Raw genomic sequence first — 11,801 nt, 5'->3', positions numbered from 1 at the left:
AAACGTGGGTGCTCTGGATCAGAGACAGCTGTATGGAGGGGCCCTACTTTCCCCCCCAGGTGGGCAACCGAAGGATGAAATCCCTTTTGTGCCATCTGCATAAACGCCTCTGACAGCTGGCTCTCTTTTGCCGAACTTCAGAATGTTTGGGGACAGTCTCTGGAGACCAGCAATAAGACAGGGAAGCTCAGTGACAGTGGCAGGAGGCAGAGTAGAGGGATAGGAGGTGAAGGCCCAGAGCTGCATACCTCTGTACCTGCCAACTGGTGTGTCACAGACAGGCTAAAGTTACTGACCGGTCAATTATCTGATTAAAGAGAGCCCTTCGTTTGAGGCGTTTTGTTTTGTTTTGTTTTTCCCCAATCCAGACTGAAATCTAAACCTTCTAGAAAGTTATCAAAACTTTTTTTTTAATTTAACTTGGGCATTATCAACAGTTGAGGGGGGGCAGTGGATGATAAAAAGGTATAGGTACAGGGAGAAACACTTTGTTACTGGCTATAGGCCATAAATTGTTCTGGGATTTTCTTTTTTTTTTCTTTTCTTTGTCTTTTTTTCTTTTCTCTCTCTCTCTCTTCCCCCCCGCCTCTTGCGTCCAACAGCAACGTTATGAACTTGAAACTACCAGCATCAGATTTAATCTTTCTTATCTTCACACACACACACACACACACACACACACACACACACACACGGAGCTACCAGGCCAATTGTATTTTTAAATTAATAGAATCAATTGATTAAAAAGGTACCAGCATTCCCCAAAAGCAATTTATTTTTTATTAGTTTTACAATTGCATTGAAATCCTTTTAAATTATAGACTTCATGAATTATGCCTCTGTCAGGCAGCATCAGAACTTGTCTTTATGGCTCTTAGATTCCACAGAGGCTGTTGTGGTTTGAAAATAACAGAACAATGTGCTGCTGCTTCACCAGCCGGTTAATGACTTGCCCCATAGTTAAAGGTCCCAAACCACACAGGGCAGGCGGGCTGAGCCACCCGGGCCAGGGCTGGAGAGGCAACCAGAGGGAAACCATTCCATGGTCATTATTCAGTAGATGCTGAGTTGACTTCTTGAGATTTTATTAATAATTTCTCCCATAGTTTATGCTGCCCTGTTTGTTATCTACAAAGGAAAAAAAAAAAGAAAGACATGGAAAAGTTGTGGAGTCAGCAAAGTGCAATTCACAGAAAAAAGTTAAAATGCCAGAGCTAAAGCCAAGAAAACATTCTTACTCGCTAGACCCAACACTGTGTGTGGGGGCTGTGGAGAGGGCTCAAAGAAATCCAGCTCCTTTGTTAGAATAACAAAAAGAGGAGAAGGAGCATGAGGAAGAGGAAGAGAAGGAGAAAGAGGAAAAGGAGGAGGAGGAGGAGGAGACCATGGGGGATGAGAGGGAGATAAGGGGAAGAAGGGAGGAATCAAAGAAGAGAAAGTCTCATCTATAAAATGTCCATTTCTCAATTCACAGATAAATGACCTGTTCTTGAGTGAAGCATTTACATTGAAGAATACAATAGTCACTAGTACACATGCACAAAAATCTTCAGAAAATTGTGTCAAAATGGAAGCCAACAATAGCACAGTTTATTTAGCCTGTTCTTTCCACACAATTTGTAGAGTTTGTACTCTACAATCCCCAAGAAAGTCCACAGGCATCTGCAACTTCATATTTTGTGATTTAATGTAACATCTTCAGGATTTTTGTTATGGAACAAAAATTAGTGTCTACCTCTTTCTCTCCAGTGTAGCTTTTCCCACACAGGGTACCAGGTAACAGCCTCATCAGTGGTGCTAGGTTATCAGAAACTATTGCAGTCAGAGTCATAAATAAACCCGGAGAAAGGATTTCTGCTACAGATGCTGATGGTGACTTTGATTTAAATGCATCTTACTGTTTTCATCTACCCACCTTGTTCCCCTTTCTACAAAACTGAGAGATGGTAAAAAGAGAAATATGTCAAATGGAAGTGTGTGTGTGTGTGTGTGTGTGTGCCCGCATCTGTCTACCTGTGTGTAGAAGAGGCTTCAGCTTTATGCCCCAAAGGGCTGAGATCATCCTGAGCACATATTATCATGGAAATGAAAATTGGCCTTAGTTTCTAAATGGGAAAAATCGACCGAGGCCCCAACTCTGCTTCTTATAGGAAATCAACAAAAGTATTGCCATAGATTCTATCTCAGACTCACAAGGACTTGGCAGCCCTGACTCTCTCTTATCACTCACAGGTGAGAACACAGACCCTGCCCAATACTCCCCGTAGCCAGTGACTCACTAGTACCAAATCACCCTGTCCATAAATAACTTTAATTATCAGAAAAGCAGCAGAGTTGCACAGCAGAAGCGTGCTGGGCCCATAATTATCATAAAAGCATTTTCTCGCAAGAACCTAAATGTACCGCCCTGTGACTACCCTCATTCGTTTTTAGTTCTGTAACTATGCAGAAAAATCTACCTCCGCTTCTGTAGAATAGCCTTTGAAATTTTTAACACAACTTGTCATTTTCTCGGGTTAAATGAACACATTCCCCCTGTTACTCCTTATGTGATATGGTTTCCAGACCCTTCAAGGTCCTTCCTTTGAACATGTTCCAGTTTGCTGTCAACTTTGCTCTTAAAATGTGGTGCCCAGGACTCAATACAGCACTTCCTGTGTGACCTGCAGCAAATGAGGTAGACTAATAATTCCCTTGATGCGAATGCTATATTTCAATTAATAGAGTATATGACTGAGTTAGGTATTTAGGAACAGATGAACACTCTAGGGTTACATGAACTTGCCTTAAACCCCCCAATTTTTTTTAACATTTATCACCAAATCATATTTTTACCATTCTCCACGTGAGGCATGGATTATTTAAATATAAATGTAGGATTTTTTTCTTTTATCCTGTTGCATTTCCATTTTTTTGGTGCAACTGACTTTTCTGGCGTTAAAAATACTCCTAGTGAATTATTTTTGTTTTCAAATGCATTAGCTAATCCTCCTAATTTTGTGTCACTCACAATTTCGATAAAACTTCCTTCTTTGTCCAAGGCATTGAACAACAGAAAAAAGATAAGCACCTTTACAAAGAATTTAATGAAGTACCGAACTCCTAGTGTTTAAGAAATATTAGTAGTTAACATCATTAAAACCCTTCACAGTCCTTCCTATGGTGGACATCATGCCCATAACTTATAAAGACTTGTAAAAAGGGTAGGGGGGGACAGAGAAACAGAAATATTATAAAGGAAAGAGAGGCCAGAACTTGAAAATAAAGATACCCATGAGAAAGCCACGTTGCTGTTCCCATGGTTCAGCTCTTGGTTGGTGGTCAGGAGTCTAATCCAACTCACACCCTCAGAGTTCCCCCTGAAATGTGTTCCCTTTTGTTCCTGGGTTTCTATTTTCACTACCATAAAAAATAAAAGTGAGAACTAGTCATAATTGAGAGTGTAAGTCCAAAATTTTGTATTTCACTCCAGTAAACAATATTCTCCCCAGGTCTGTCTTTATCAGTAAAATGGAGGTTGGAAATGACCGTTAGAAGAATTATTCATTTATGCTTTAAATAAACAACCCTGTACCATGAGAACAAATTACAAGATGTTTCCTGCTGATCCCAATGGCATCGTAAGCATTTACTTATAGCATATTCCTTTTGGTGCAATATCACAAAGTTTATTACTATACATTTTGAAAAATATTTTTAAATATTATTGAAACAACTGAAAAAGCCCTAAAATCCAGTAACTGCTATAATTTTTTTTCATTTTTCTGTTCCTTTAGTATAAATGCTTTTGTTCTTTATTTATATACAAAGTATATAAATAGTCTTTACAGTTTCTGGTACACATTAAATAAGTCCAAATAAATGTTTTGTAAAGAAACCTACTATCTTTTCTTGTCTATGTTTCCTAATTGCCTGATTATGCTGTTGAGAAAGGCAAAGATAGTATTCATTTTTAGGAAAATAGAATTTGTAATACAGAAGGAATATAGATTTTGTATTTCTGAACTTTAGACCACTAAAAAAATTAAATTATATAGCAAAATTAATTTAACCAGGCCTGTAGAAGCAAGTGGAGGGGGAGGGTAGATGATATTACATATCCAAATATAAACATAAAAACTTACATTTCTACCAATTTCCTATATTTTTCCACTGTTTAAGGTACTCAAGAACCTGATTTCTAAGAAACTATCTGATTTTCTACCCATCTGAAAAATAATTTTATATGAAAAAATAAAATTCTAATTATGCAACATTTGAATTCTTCACAGTGGTCTCTTAGCTTATGAGAAACATAGACATGCATGTACTTCCTCAGGTAGGATGGAATAATGTTAAAGAGTAATACAAATACAAGGATGTGATATTTTTTAAGAGCCCCAAGGATGAGAGAGATATAGAAAGGGCTCTTTATCACATCAAGGCTCCAGATCGTCTATGTCATGGAGGAGTTTCCTGGTTTTCAAACTACCTTCAGCAAGCCATGTCTCTGTTCTCGGTATACCTCTCCAACCTGAGACTCACCAGCCTCCCTGTTGTGACCGGAAACTCATTAATCCTGAACTACTGCCTTGTTCACCTACCCCAGGCTCTTGCAGTTATGAAGACATGAGTGAGTGGGAGCGAATGGGGTCAGGACTAATCCAAGTCCTTCTCTGAGATAATCACCTTTTAGACCACCTTGTGCTAATCTGGTTATTTAATGTTAACTGATACTAGATGTTTTTAATCTACCTACGCAATGATGGCCAGGAAAACTAGTAAGAAGTTAAGACAACTGACAAACATAGAATAGTTTTAAGTAGTCATCATTGTACTAGGGGACCATTTTGATTTGGTAAATCTCTCTAAAGGAACAGAAGAACCAGCTTCTGTTAGCCGCATTTCTGCTATAAATCTGCCTCAGCCTCACTGATAAGTCATCTTTTCCAATCCTGTGTAAATACTTTTATATATCTACAACCACTTTCTGAATAATTAATGATTTACATTTTTCTTTATAAAGATAGAAGGATCTGGTTTGTTCATGACTTGGTCTTCATAATTCCTATTTTCTAAATACGTTATTCTAGAATTCAAAAGTCTCTCTTACAATCTTTATAAATGTTTCACATCTACTTTTCTTACTTTTATTCATTTGAATATTCCCTTATTTTAATTTAACAAAAAAAATCCACCCACTTATATCCAAAAAAAATGAGATTAGACAGTTTACTTTTTTGAGAGCTTACAGAGCAGAGAAGCAATTACTTTCATTTATTACTGATAATTCTATGACATAGATACTATTTTTATAGTCACATTACATAATAGGATATTGTGCTTCAGAGGGTTTAAATAATGTTTCAAGATCTCATAGCTCAAAGTCACGAAGCTGCAGCTGCGAGAGAAGGTACAGTTCTGCTCAGATTAATACTGATTCCCATCTAAGCGTCCTTCCCTCAAACCAGCTTCTCAAACTCCAACATGGGTTCATGCTTAACACTTGCCTTTCCTAATGTCTGTGGTCATTATCCCTGACATAAGAAATGCCTGCATCTTCCACTGACGTGCTCAGCAGTGTGTGTGTGTGTGTGTGTGTGTGTGTGTGTGTGTGTGAGAGAGAGAGAGAGAGAGAGAGAGAGAGTATATGTGTGTGTGAGAGAGAGACAGAGACATTGAACATGGAACGGGGAGGCAGAGCTGGAAAGAGGAAGGACTTACTTTTATATTACTCTAGGATGCAGGCAAGGATGGTTGCATAAAAAAACACAGTAAGAGATGGGAAAGATCTTTATTACACACACACCCCAAAAAAAAATCCATGTGACTTTAAAACCTACATGAAATTACAATGTCAAACTTACCTTTACTTCCTTCTAACATGCATTTCATTAGACCATCTTAAAATTTATGCTAACTACAGCACTATACTTTTATGCATTATTGTGTATTTGAAATTAAAGGGTTTACTGTTCTGGCAATTACAGGGAGAATTTAAGCTGAAAGCTAAAGTATATCCTACAGAAGAGCCAAATTACAGTAGTGACCCGTTGTACACTGATTTAATCTAGACCTCAAGAATGGCAACAGACCTTAAAATATCAACCTTTTATTTGCTTAGTCAGTTCCTAATCAGTAAGGAAGATCAGATATGTACTACATACAATAAAATCTAAGATGCTGTTGGCATAACATTAGCAAAATAAGGTTGTGACAGTGATAGGATGAAGCTATTCTTTTTAAAGAAAAGATTCTCCAAATGCTATTGAGTCCTGTGCAGCTTGTCTTGCCATATAATAAGGTGTCATTCAAAATTCTACTCATTGCTAGATTAAGTTCTTTAGCGCCAGAAGGCATTTACCAGCATCTCTTTCATCTATATGTAAGAAAACAGGGCGCTGAGTAGCTTGTCCAAGTAAACAGAGATAACAAATGGCTAAGCCAGATCCCAAACCAGGACCCCTGATTCCAGATCCAGTGTGTTTCCCCACTGCAGCAGGCACATGTAAACTCCAAGATACACAAGATACTTTTTCAAACAGGATGTGCAATTTAGAAATTTTACTTTGAATTATAACCCTATGCCCTGATTATTTTCCATCAGTATTTATCGTTGTAGGTTTCTCTGTCCTGAGGGTTCTCTCTTTTGGATCTCTGTTATCTGATTTTTCTAAACATTCTTGTTTGTCTTTCACTTTATCTCCATGGTTGCTTTCCATTTTTAGGCCTTATCTCTACTTTTATTTTTATTCTGAGAGTTTTTTTCTTTTTTCCATTTTCTGAAAATATAAAATAACATGACTTCATTATCGAGAACTTGGATACTACTTATATATTCCAGATACTTACGGTTATCTTTGAAATTAATTTCCCCCTTGTAATTTTTATCAAGTTACCTAAGCCCTTTTATCTCTTTGAATATCTGTTTTGAAATTTGCTTTGTAGGCTATGAGAATTCTGTAGATGAAAAAAAAAAAGGAGATGAGTGTGGTTAGGATAAAAAAACAAGACTCTGGCGTGTAATCAATACGATTCAGTGGATAAACAGAATTTCCGATTGTTATATCAGTTTTAAACCAAATCATGCGTTGCTCAATTTAGGAAGCTTGATTCTTCCAACATGTTTGAACTATTTTCTGGCAGCGAATTGGATGCTTTGAGAACAGAACAAAACCAAACAGAGTTCTGAGGAACAAACAGGATACTTTAAAGGCAAAGGATTTGCTCCACTGGATATATTAAGGCTTATAAATTAACTATTGCCATTTTCAAAGAGGCAATATTTTATTCGCTTTTGAGAATTTTACATATTTCAGAATTAGGGACAGTGAAGAATTTTGAAAGAGACAACCCTGAGTTCAAATTCTACTAGAATCATCACTTACTAGCCTTGGGTCCTTGGAGCTTTAAGTTTCTGAGCCTTACCTGTAAACACTACAGGGTTATTTTGACAATGGAAATAATGCACGCAAAGTGCCTGGCACATAATGGTTCCTAGTGAGTGATATGATGATGGTGATGGCATTGAAGAGGATGGTGATAAGGAGGAGGATGTAATGGTAAGGATATTACCCAGCTCTCTTACTGATAGAAGGAGGAGCAGAAGAAAACTTTAATAGCAGATGTAACTGACACAAAATCACTTATAACTAAAAATTTTAAAGAGTAACAACAATTTAAAAATCATATTGCTATTCAATAAATAAGTCTTCTAGAAAAAAAAAACTTTCCTCTTAAAAGAAGACCCACAGAAATTAATCTGACAAGTCTATAAATATTTTACTTATGTTTGGCCTTGAATTAATAAGGAGTTTTTAAGAGCAATGTTACAGAACTTTATGGAGAGTTATTTGTATCGTAAAGCTGGTTTTTCCAATGTCCTTCTCTTTCTGGTACATGATTAAGAGATCATAAAACCTTTTTAAAAATTCACCATTTAAAATTGCTTCTGAGAATGAAGCAGACAGTCCAGAAAGAAGAAATATGCTTCCAAATGTACTTTCTAGAAAGTTATTTGTAAGGTTTCGTTCTACGGTGTTGTATTTGTTTTGTGGTATTAAACAGCAGATATTCCAGGAACAATCTGAACCCTAAGGCCAAGACATGCAGATATTCTGTATGTCATGGTCCATACTGAGAAATGTTTATGCTCACACACAATTTTAGAACAAACAAAAATCACACTAAGGGAAGCCGGCAGGCAAGCTTTTGTAGGAGAGCGAACTGGTGAATCTGTCTGGCAAAATTTTTCCAGGTTCTCGGTTATCAAAGCCAAGTTCTCAAATGTTGCAATGGGCCCTTTGTTTTGTTTATTTTGTTTAGCTCCAAGCCAGAGGTAACCTGCCAGTGGCTAGTCCTCTTTCTGTGTGTTCCATGCTTTACTCACTTCTCATGGGGGAAGGGCTCACTGGAAAGGGAGTCCGGCTGGATGGTGGAGGAGACTCTTGTCCCTCTCCCTGATTCAACCCTCAACAGTCCTCTCTCAGTGGCTGACATTGGCAGGAACGGAGATGATCTCTCCTGTTTGCTAAATATTTGCTAAAATATTTCAAAATTTTAAAATAATCATTTGAATCAACGTATTCCTGAAGATGGGAGAAGCGAACATCTTACTACAGACAGCAGCAAAAGAGGATCTGTGCCCTGGCTCCCTCACGTGGATTGTTAAGTGTTGAATAACAGCCGCCAATAATTATTTCCTCTAACCCCACAGTCTTCTCCTTTTTGGTGCACTGCCCAGGTAGGCAGCCAGTACTAAGTATCTGATAACATGTCTTGTCGGGCCATGTAGAATAATATTTTGTTCCAAGCCCTGTAATCTTGCCCCTCCACAATCTAAGGCTCCTTGCCCAGCACATCTTGTCTCTTGGGAAAGCCACAGAGTCTCAGGGCCAATAGTTAGCTATTTCTACTTCTTCCAAACCAGGCCAAAGACTTGAAACTTCTGTTTGCTTATTGCCCACTTGAACATATTCACACATTCCAAAAGTTCTGAAGGAAATGCACAGCTGAAGTAGTCTCTGAATTAGAAGCCAGGTGTCTCCTCAAAGCTGATTTTACTCATTGATTATATGTGTTTTAAAGACTATTTTATGAGAATTAATTTATGTTTACCTCTGCTATCAACTTCGGTAAGTGTTATATTTCTTATATGGAAGGATGCAGAAGCTTAAATTGGTTTGTGTATTCTCTGCTAGGTAACTTGATTACACATATATTAAATTATTTTCTTTATATTTAGCCAGGTACTCTTAGTCCTATTTAAGACATAAAAAAAACTGAGGTCCAGAAAAATAAGTTACTCACATTAAAAATACAGGTTTGCTTGGAAGCTAAGATTAATGCTTTAAGTGAGATCTTTGAAGATGTCTCACCTGAAATTGTCATTTTGTTTCTTTTTCTTAATTTGCCAGTGATTTCTCATGAACAGGTAAAATGCCAGATTATTTGGATTATTGAGGGCATGGTGGAGGTTGAAAAAATTTCTCCATGTTGCTTTCTTTTGTGTAGGCTAGCTGAAGAGTGAAAACAAAGTGAAAATTACCATGGTCTTGACATACAAATCAGTATTTGACAATTTTATGGTTACCTTATACAGAATGGGTGGGGGAACTTAGCTTCCCACGTACTGTCCCAACCATCTCAAAACCTTCCCACATTTGCTCCACTCCTCTTCAAATACTTTATCCAAAGGATACCTCACTTTGCTCTGAAAGTACTCCCAAACAGACCTCTGCAGATCACATTTGCATCAATTGAATCACATTTCTTATCCTGTGGCAAATACAACCTAGAAGGACAAATTCCTTACTGCTGTAATTAATCATTCCCTAACTTATTAACCCAATATATCAAGATGTTGGTACAGCTGACTGTCTTCTGGTGCAGAACAGAGGTGTTATTTGCTTCCTATGTTTGCTGTCATAATGCTCTAGTGCCTGAGAGAACCAAACCACGAGTCACCAAGAAGGCTCCATGAGGATCTCTGTCCAATGGAGAGAAGATGCTAAGGAAAAGAGGATGGATGAGCTAAGCAACTAGAATTCTGGGAGTCAGGAGAAGGAGGGGAAGGTGTACAGCATTAGGACTTGCATGGAGTCCTGCAGCTATTCAGAAACTGTCTCCAACACAATCAGTTGTATCTCAGAGGTTTCTAATTCTCTGATTCTCATATCACTGATGGATGAAACGATGAAGACAGCAATTTCTGAAGACAGGAATAACTTTAAATATATCTATACAACTAAAAATATAACTAAAATATCACTTTAAAAAATACCTTCCAAAGCCTCTCTCACGTATTACAGATTTTATATGCTTGTACTTTTTTTCTGCCCCCATTTAATCCAACAAACATAAACACCATGTCTCCCAGATAACATACGTAAATCACATTCATTGCACCCTCGAACACTTACGTAATTGGCCTCCAGGTTGACAGCCAGGAGTGAAATCAATAGTAAAAGATTGGTTTTACGTCTCTCCTCCTGATAGAACCCTTATGATTGTGGGAAGGGATGGGACTCCTTAGCCTATCCCTTCAGCTCAGGAGAATGCAACAAGACAGCAGAGATGAGATGAGCTCATCAGAGATGAGCTCAACTAGCACGTTGAGTGTTGGACCTCAGCTATGAGGAGCAACGGGCCTACGGAGGATTTGGGAAATTTAGTGGACAGCCCTCCTGTCCTGCACACTGCACTCTAATTTGTCGGGAAAGGTCTCTGCAGTCAGTCCCCCTGGGGGGATTGTTTAATTCTTCCTCCCAGCTTAAATGGTTCTTGGGTCAGCAATTGACCTTCTTTGCACAAGACAGGATTGCAAAATCACCTCCTGAGACACAGGCTGGGCAAGGCTCCACATTCCAGGACCTCTCCTGGAGCAGTAGGACACAGGAATAGGGGACAGGAAACAAATCACTGTTCTCAGGCCATAAGACAAGACCACCTTGGCTCCCACATATCTTGAGGATCAGAAAGCCTATGTGCAGTTTTCTATTTGTGGGAGGAGCTACTGAGGTTGCCAATAAAATAAACACATTTTTCCTAATTTCCACAGATCTGTGACAAAGTCAGAAGTTTCGAGTTCCCAGATCAAAATATGTAAAATTGCATTTTGATGCGCGACTTATTTATCATCCTTGAACTTGTAGTTCAGAAGCCCAACTTGTTTCAAAGGATTTCAAGGCTAAAACGAGGCAGCAGTTAGAGCTCTCTGACATATTGTTTGTAACCAGAAAAAATCAGCAAAGTCAGAAGCTTTCTACAGTGAACACTTTGGTTTCTTCTCTTTTGTTTTATTAACCTCTCCACAGCTGGTGCAGTTGAAAACATTCTTTCATCACATGCTTAGCAGAAGTTCAAGTGCAGCTAAGAAGGCAGCCAAGAATCTGTCTGCTGGATTCACTGTCAGAATGTCATGTTTCACTTTTAAACTAACTCCTATCTGATACAGCTGACGGAAACAGACAAAGAAAATCTTCAACAGGAAAGACTCTCCCCGGACCCTCTAAAACTGATTATTCCTGAGGAATTGAGGACAAGTCAAGTCCAACAGAGTCGTAATAGTTCCACATTCATATGTGAATACAGCATTCACTGGGGCTTTTTGCCTGTTCGCCCTTTTTTAAATGTAGTAAATAGTCTACAAATCACAAAGCTGCTGGATTAGGAAGGAATAATGCGCTCTTGTCTGATACCACTTGGAATTTACAAAATTAAAATTAAAATAGAATAAGAAATGTACCAGACTTCTTCTTTCCTGCTTTATTTCAATAGAGCACTCTATATTCCTAATCTTTGTATTGTGATATCTTTTATAT

General features: G+C 38.0%; 1 long non-coding RNA gene across 3 annotated transcripts; it reads right to left on the bottom strand.

The window, feature by feature from the left end:
- Window positions 1–749: 749 nt before the first annotated feature.
- LOC112644140 (uncharacterized) lies at window positions 750–10,697 on the bottom strand. Of its 3 annotated transcripts, XR_007413072.1 has the most exons (4): window positions 10,401–10,697; window positions 9,357–9,497; window positions 6,832–6,939; window positions 750–1,128 (listed from the first exon to the last, which is right to left on the bottom strand). It is a non-coding gene; the product is annotated as an uncharacterized LOC112644140 (long non-coding RNA). The 3 variants fall into 3 exon arrangements; XR_003126167.3 differs by lacking the exon at window positions 6,832–6,939; XR_004811392.2 differs by lacking the exons at window positions 6,832–6,939; window positions 9,357–9,497.
- Between the last annotated feature and the right edge of the window lie 1,104 nt (window positions 10,698–11,801).

The sequence above is a fragment of the Canis lupus genome, chromosome 1, assembly GCF_003254725.2.
Source record: "Canis lupus dingo isolate Sandy chromosome 1, ASM325472v2, whole genome shotgun sequence".
Taxonomy (NCBI): Eukaryota; Metazoa; Chordata; class Mammalia; order Carnivora; family Canidae; genus Canis; species Canis lupus.
Note: the sequence above shows the minus strand (reverse complement) of the source record. Positions and strands in the feature narration are given on the sequence as shown.